Here is an 8,124-nt window from a genome sequence, read left to right on the forward strand (position 1 = left end):
TGAAAATAGACACTCAAATATTTGTACTCCAATGTTCATAACCAACATTATTCATAGTAGCCAAAAGGTAGAGGCAAGCCAAGTGTCTATTAGCAGATGAAAGCAAAAACCAAATGTATTGAATCTCTCTCTCTCTCTCTCTTTCTCTCTCTCACACACACACATATAGGAATATTATTCAGCCACAAAAAGGAATCTGATACCTGCTACGTGTATAACCTTGAAAACATTATGCTAAGTGAAATAACCCAGACACAAAAGGACATATGTTGTATGAGTCCACTTACATGATGTACATATTCATAGAGACAGAAAGAAGAGAAGTTACAAAGGGCTGGTGAGGAGAGGAGAGTGATGTTATTATTTAGTGGGTACAGAGTTTCTGTTTGGGATGATGAAACGTTCTAAAAATAGTGGTGCTACTTCTACAACATCGTGACCATACTTGAAGCTAGTGAATTGTACACATAAAAATGGCTAAACTGGGAAATTTTTATGTTATGTATATAGTGCATAACGTATGTATTTATATATTATAAGATATATTTTTTTTATTAAAATAAAATCCAACTGTTAATCACATACTATTAAGTTTTGGTTCTGGTTTTTGCTTAGCTGTTGATGCTGGTGTAACTTTTAACTAGCAGGTCCTTTAAGCTGAAACTAAGGAAACCTTTACTTTTTAATTGGCAAGATAATCACCGAACTATTTCATTTCCTCCTAGACATTCTCTTTCTCAAGCATTGCGTACTTCACACCCACTCAATTCCATAAAACATGACCTTGGTGACTCTTTTGCTCTGAAGCAGTTCCAAGAAAATTAGCTCAACACATTCTTTTTGTAACCTCTTCTATCATTTCTCATGGTCAAAACTGGCGACTGATTCAGAAGCTGGTTTTGCTTAAGCAAGCCCATCCCTTGATGGGCAAGTTTGTGCAAAGGAAATCACAGTAATTTCGACCCAGAAGAAAAAAGATGATGATGCCACTGAATACAAACTTAAAAGTTTAAAAGGATGGAACACTGTTTCTTCATATTCTTATTCTTCTCATTTTCCAGTCTTTACCAAAATATGTCAAAACATCAGTAATGCATTTTCAGTTTAATAGAAAACAACTGACTTATGACAATAAAACCATCTTCGTACTGGGTTCTTTATCTAAAAATTGACTTTAGGGGCACCTGGGTGGCTCAGCCGGTTAAGCATCCAACTCTTGGTTTCAGCTGCAGATCTCAGTTTCGTGAGTTCAAGCCTCGCATTAGGCTCTGTGCTGACAGTGGTGTCTGCTTGGGATTCTTTCTCTCTCTGCCCCTCACCTGCTCACGCTGTTTCTAACTCTCTCAAAATAAATAAATAACCTTAAAAAAACTTTTTAAAAATCTGACTTTAATGGTAATTCTCTTAGATAGAATATTTAGATCCACTGTAATATAAAATCTATACATGCAGACTATTTGAGGGGCCTATGAGGTTTACAGTTCTCCAGTCGGTGTTACATTCTGTATTGTTCAGCACTGCTCACATCTTTATAATATCCTTATTTCGCTTTGCCAAATAATTTCACTAGAAGGTTATATGACCCATTTAATAAGTGAAAAAAATTTTAAAAAGATGAAAAACATACTCTATGGTCTGAAGATGACCGAGACTTTATACATGGAAGTCAAGACACAAAAACATTAGATTTCTTCCCCATAGCTACAAACTGTGTAAGGTTACGTATAAATTTTAGCACTTCAGAATGTTAAGTGTTGTATCTCTTCACTGAAATACTCAGAAAACCCTGTTCTCTAAGGTATCTAAATCTTTATTTATTTATTTATTTATTTTTTAAATGTTTTATTTATTTCTAGGAGAGAGAGAGAGACAGCGTGATCAGGGGAGGGTCAGAGAGAGAGAGAGTCATAGACTGAAACAGGCTCCAGGCTCTGAGCTGGCAGTCAGCCCAGAGCCCGACGTGGGGCTCGAACCCACGAACCGCGAGATCATGACCTAAGCGAAAGTCGGACGCTTAACCGACTAAGCCACCCAGGCGCCCCTCTAAATCTTTTTTTAAAAGAAAGACATTATAGAGAAAGAAAGCATTTCTGAAAAATTTATTAATATTTTAATTTCAATGCATGAGAAATTAAGATTTGTGTGTATATATATGCAAACTTCCACATAAAATATTACTATAGTAAATATTATTCCCAAAACATAGCAAATCATTTTTGATAGATTTGAGACTATACTACTTCTTTCAAAAGATTATTTTTTAGAACACTTCTAAATTTACAATAAACTTGAGAAGAATGTACAGAAATTTCCCATATACTCTCCTGTTCTCACATGTGCACAGCCTTCTCCATTATAATCATCCTCTGCACTCTATTCATCTTTTTTTATTGTCTCTGTAGTGTTGCATTTTCTAGAATGTGATATAGTTTGAATCATACCGTATGTAATCTCAAACTGGCTTTTTACACTTAGTAATATTCGAGAAGTTTCTTCCATATCTTTTGATGGCTCTTTTCTCTTTAGTGCTGAATAATATTCCATCACCAGAATTACCAGTTTATTTATCGGTTTACCTACAGAAGGACATCTTTCTTGGTTCTAATTTTGACAACTATGAATGAAGCTGCTAAAAACATCCATTTTCAAACTTCTGCGTTGATATGAGTTTCCAGCTCCTTTGGGAAAATGCCAGGGATCATGACTGCTGCATGGTATGGTAGGAGTATGTTTAGTTTTCTAAGAAACCATCTTTCTATCTTCCAAAGTGTCTATACCAGAGCTCCTGGGAGGCTCAGTTGGTTAAGCATCTGAATTCAGCCCAGGTCATGATCTCATGGTTCATGAGTTCGAGCCCCACATCGGGCTAGCTGCTGTCAGCACAGAGCCCACCTCAGATCCTCCGTCCCCTTCTCTCATTGTCCCTTCCCAACTTATGTGCACGCACACGCTCTCTCTCTCCCAAGAAATAAATATTTTTTAAAAAGTGTCTATACCCTTTTGCATTCCCACCAGTAATGAATGAGAATTTCTTCTGCTCCACAGTCTCACCAGCATTTGGTGTTGCCAGTGTTTTGATTTGGTCCATTCTAACTGATATGTAGTGGTATCTCATTGTTGTTTTAATTTGCACGTCCCTGATGACATATGATCTGGACATCTCTTTGTATGCTAACTTGTCATGTGTGAGGTGTCTGTTCATCTGGTGAGGTCATTTGTCCATTTTTAAATTGGGTTGCTTGTTTTCTTAGTGTTGAGTTTTATGTTCTTTGTATATTTGGGATAGCAGTTTTTATCAATATGTCTTTTGCTAATATCTTCTCCTACTCTGTGGCTTGTCTTCTAATTTTGATACTATCTTTCACAGAGAAGTCTTTTTAATTTAATTGAATAAGTTTGTCAATTATTTCTGTATGGATCATGTCTGGTGTTATACCTAAAAAGGCATCTCTATACCCAGATGACCCAAGGTCATCTAGATTTTCTCCTATGTGATCTTCTAGGAGTTTTATAGTTTTGTATTTTCCATTTAGATCTATGATCCATCTTATCATATGACTTCACTCACATGAGGAATTTAAGATACTAAACAGATGAACATAAGGAAAGGGAAGTAAAAATAATATAAAAACAAGGAGGGGAACAAAACATAAAAGATACTTAAATACAGAGAACAAACTGAGGGTTGCTGGAGAGGTTGGGGGTGAAGGGATGGGCTAAAAGGGTCAGGCGCATTAAGGAGGACACTTGTTGGGATGAGCACTGGGTGTTATACGTAGGGGATGAATCACTGGAATGTACTCCTGAAATCATTATTCTACTCTATGCTAACTACTTTGAATGTATAAATAAATGTATAAATAAAAATAAATAAATAAATAGATCTATGACTCATCTTGACTTAATTTGTGAAGGGTATAAGCTCTAGGTTCAGATTTATGTTTTTGCATGTGGATATCTAGTAGTTCCAACACCATTTGTTGAAAATACTGTTTTTCCTCTATTTTATTAATTTTATTCCTTTCTCAAAGATCAGTTGATCTTTTTTTTATGTGGGTTTATGCCTGGTCTCTCTATTCTGTTCTGTGGATCTGTTTGTCTATTGTTCTGTCAATACCATACTGTAGCTTTGTAGTAAGTCTTGAAGTCAGGTAGCATCAGTTCTCTAACAGCGTTTCCTCTTCAGTATTGTGCTATTCTGGACCGTTTATCTCTCCTTATAAACTTTAGAATCAGTTTGTCAGTATCCACAAAATAACTCACTGAACTTTTGATTGGATTGCATTGAATCACCAGATCTAGTTGTGAAGAACTGACATCTTGACAATACTGAGTCTTCCTATTCATGAACATGATACATATAGATCTTGTACGTATTTTGTTAAATTTATATTTAAGTATTTCATTTTGGTGGGTGCTAATGTGAATATTAATGTTTTTTTAAATTTTAAATTCCACTGGTTTGCTCCTGATATATAAGAAAGCAATTGATTTTTGTATATTAACTTTGTATCCTGCAGTCTTGCTATAATCAATTATCTCCAGGGTTTTTTTTTTTTTATCAGTTCTTATGGGTTTTCTACATAGATGATCTTATTATCTGTGAACAAAGACATTTTTATGTCTTTCTTCTTAATCTGTATACCTTTTATTTCCTTTACTTGTCCTATTGAATTGGCAAGGAATTCCAATACGATGTTGAAAAGTAGTGAAAACATCACTGCCTTGCACCTGATGTTTAAGAGTAGAAGGGACATCTATGCCTTGTACATGACCTTAGTGGAAAACTTTGAATATATCATTACTAAGTATAATGCTAGTTGTAGTTTTTTGCAGATAATACTTATCTGGTTGACAAAGTTCCTGTCCATTTCTAATTTTCTGAGTTGTTTTTCTTTTTAAATCATGAACAGGTGTTGGATTTTTTTCATGATTTAAAACTGTGTTCGGTTTTATGTTAAGGTAATGCTGGCATCATGGAACTACTTTATTTTTTTTATTTTTTTTTTAAATGTTTTTTATTTATTTCTAGGAGAGAGAGAGAGAGAGAGCATGAGCAGGGGAGGGTCAGAAAGAGAGGGAGACACAGAATCTGAAACAGGCTCCAGGCTCTGAGCTGGCAGTCAGCACAGAGTCTGACACGGGGCTCGAACCCACGAACCGTGAGATCATGACCTAAGCAAAAGTCGGACGCTTAACCGACTAAGCCACCCAGGCGCCCCAATCATGGAACTACTTTAAAAGTCTTCTGTTTTCTTCTATTCTCTCTCTTTTTAAAATTTATTTATTTAACTTGAGAGACAGAGAGAGCACAAGCAGGGGAGGGACAGACAGAGAGAGGGAGAGAGAGAGAATCCCAACCAGGCTCCACGCAGTCAGTGCACAGAACTTGACACAGGGCTCGAACCCATGAAACCCTGAGACCATGGCCTGAGTGGAAATCAAGTGTTGATTGCTCAACCGACTGAACCACCCAGGCACCCTTCTTTACTTCTATTCTCTTGAAGAGAAATTATACCAATTATCTGCAATCTCTTTAATTTCTTCCTTAAATATTTGGTAGAATTCACCAACAAACCTATCATTGCCTCGTGCTTTCAGTTTTGGAAGATTATTATTTTATTTTAATAAAAAAAATTTTTTTAACATTTATTCATTTTTGAGAGACAGAGCATAAGTAGGGGAGGGGCAGAGAGAGAGAGAGGGAGATATAGCATCCAAAGCAGGCTCCAGGCTCTGAGCCGTCAGCACAGAGCCCAGGCCCACTTAGGGCTCGAACCCGTGAACTGTGAGATCATGACCTGAGCAGAAGTTGGACACTCAACCGAGTCACCCAGGTGCCCCTCAGTTTTGGAAGATTCTTAGTTATAGATTTAATTTCTTTGATACGGGATTATTGAGATCATTTATTTCTTCCTGTGTGAGCTTTGACAGACTGTTTTCTCCAAGGAATTGGACTGTTTCATCTAGGTTATCAACTCTGTGGGTGTAGACTTGTTCTTAGTATTCTTTTACTTCCATTGGGATATGAAATGATGTCCTCCCTTTTCTTTCTGCTATTACTAATTTGTGCCTTCTCTCTCTCTCTTTTTTAATTAGCCTGGCTACAGGCTTATCAAATTTGTTGATCTTTTCAAAAATAGCTTTTTATTTTTTCTATTGATTTCTTGTTTACAATTTCATTGATTTCTGCTCTAATTTTTATTATTTCTTTTCTTCTACTTACTTGGGACTTAACATGCCCTGCATTTTCTAGTTTCCTAAGGTGAAAACTTAGGCTATCAATTTTAGATCTTTCTTCTCTTCTAAGAGATGCATTCAATGATATAAATTTCCCTCTAAATGCTGTTTTTACTGCATCCTACAAATTTTGATAAGTTGTTTTCATTTTTATTTACTCCAAAATATTTTAGTTTATCTTGAGATTTCTTTTTTGACCTCTGTGTTATTTAGAAGTGTGTTTAATGTCTGTGTGTTGTGAGATTTTCCTATTATTCTTTCGTTACTGGTTTCTACTTTAATTCCATTTGTGTTATGAGAACAAACATTTTATGATTTTTGTTCCCATAAATTTATTATAGTGTGTTTTATGGCCCAGAATGTGGTTTATCTTGGTGAATGTTTCATGTGAGCTTGAGAAGCATGTGTATTATGCTGTTGTTTGATGAAATAGTCTATAGATGTCAATCATATCCAGTTCATTGATAGTGTTGTTGAGTTGAACTACATCCGTACTGATCTTCTGCCTGCTGAGACTGTCTATTTCTCAGAGGGGGTGTTGAAGTCTTTCACTCTAACAGGAGATCCCTCTATTTCTCTTAGCAGTTCTGTCATATGCATTACCGTTTTCTTTGTTGCTGTTTTTGTCTTTCAGTCTTTTTCTGTCCTCTATGGTATTAACTGAGCATTTTCTGAGTTTATTTTGTCTCCTTTCTCAGCATATCTGTTATACTTCCTTTTTTAATCTTTTGGTGGTTGTCCTAGAGTTTGCAACATACATTTGCAGCTAATCCAAGTACAGTTGCAGATAATGCTATACCACTTCACAAGAATGTATCTTATAATAAAAAAAATCCTAATTCCTTCCTCCCATCATTTATATCAGTGCTGCCATTCATTTCACTATGTGTAGTTGTATAATGTGTATGTATATGCTAGGTATACATAATTGAATACATTGTTGCTATTATTATTTTGTTATCTATTAGATCAGTTAAGTTTTTTTTATAGTTTTTATCTACCTTCATCTAGTCATTTGCTTTCTGTATGCATCCTAGTTTCTGACCTATATTTTTTCCCCTTCTCCCTAAGGAATTTCTTTCAAAGACAAGACTATAGGCAAAAAAACTTCTTCCAATTTTTATAAGTCTGAGAAGGTCTTTATTTCTCCTCACCTTTGAAGAATGATTTCACAGGATACAGAATTCTAGGTTGGTAGTTTTTTCTCTTAACCCTTTAAATATCTCAGAGCTCTCTCTTCTTGTGTACATGGTTTATGAGAAGTTGAATGTTACAGGTAAGGCCTTTTTCTTCTCTGGCTTCTTTAAGGATATTTTGTCTATCAATTTCTGTAATTTGAAAATGATATGCTGAGGTGGAATTCTTTTGCCATTTATCCCACTTGGTGAGTTCTGAGCTTCCTGAATCTGTGGGTTTGCTGTTTGACATTAGTTTGGGGGAAATTCTTAGTCATTGTTGTTTTAAATATTTCTTCTGTTCCTTTCTCTCTTCTTCTGCTTCTAGTATTCCGGATACTGCCTTTTGCAGTAGTCCAAAAGTTCTTGGGTATTCTGTTCCATTTTTTTCAGCCTTTGTTTTCAAATATTCTATTACTATATCCTTTCATGCAGAGATTATCCAGTCTACTAAAAAGCCCAAGGAATGCAGTTTTCATTTCTGCTACACGGTTCTTTCTAGAACTTCTTTTTGTTCCTTCTTGGGACTTCCATTTTTCTGTTTACATTCCCCATCTATTCCTGCATGCTGCCCACTTTATCCATTTGAGCCATCATCATATTAACTCTAGTTGTCTTAAATCCCTGGCTTGATGATTCCAACATCCCTGACATGTCCGGTTTTGATTTTTCTATCTCTTAACGTTTTTTTTTTTTGCCTTTTGATATG

The sequence above is a fragment of the Hyaena hyaena genome, unplaced genomic scaffold (assembly GCF_003009895.1).
Source record: "Hyaena hyaena isolate Hyena2069 unplaced genomic scaffold, ASM300989v1 scaffold_277, whole genome shotgun sequence".
Taxonomy (NCBI): domain Eukaryota; kingdom Metazoa; phylum Chordata; class Mammalia; order Carnivora; family Hyaenidae; genus Hyaena; species Hyaena hyaena.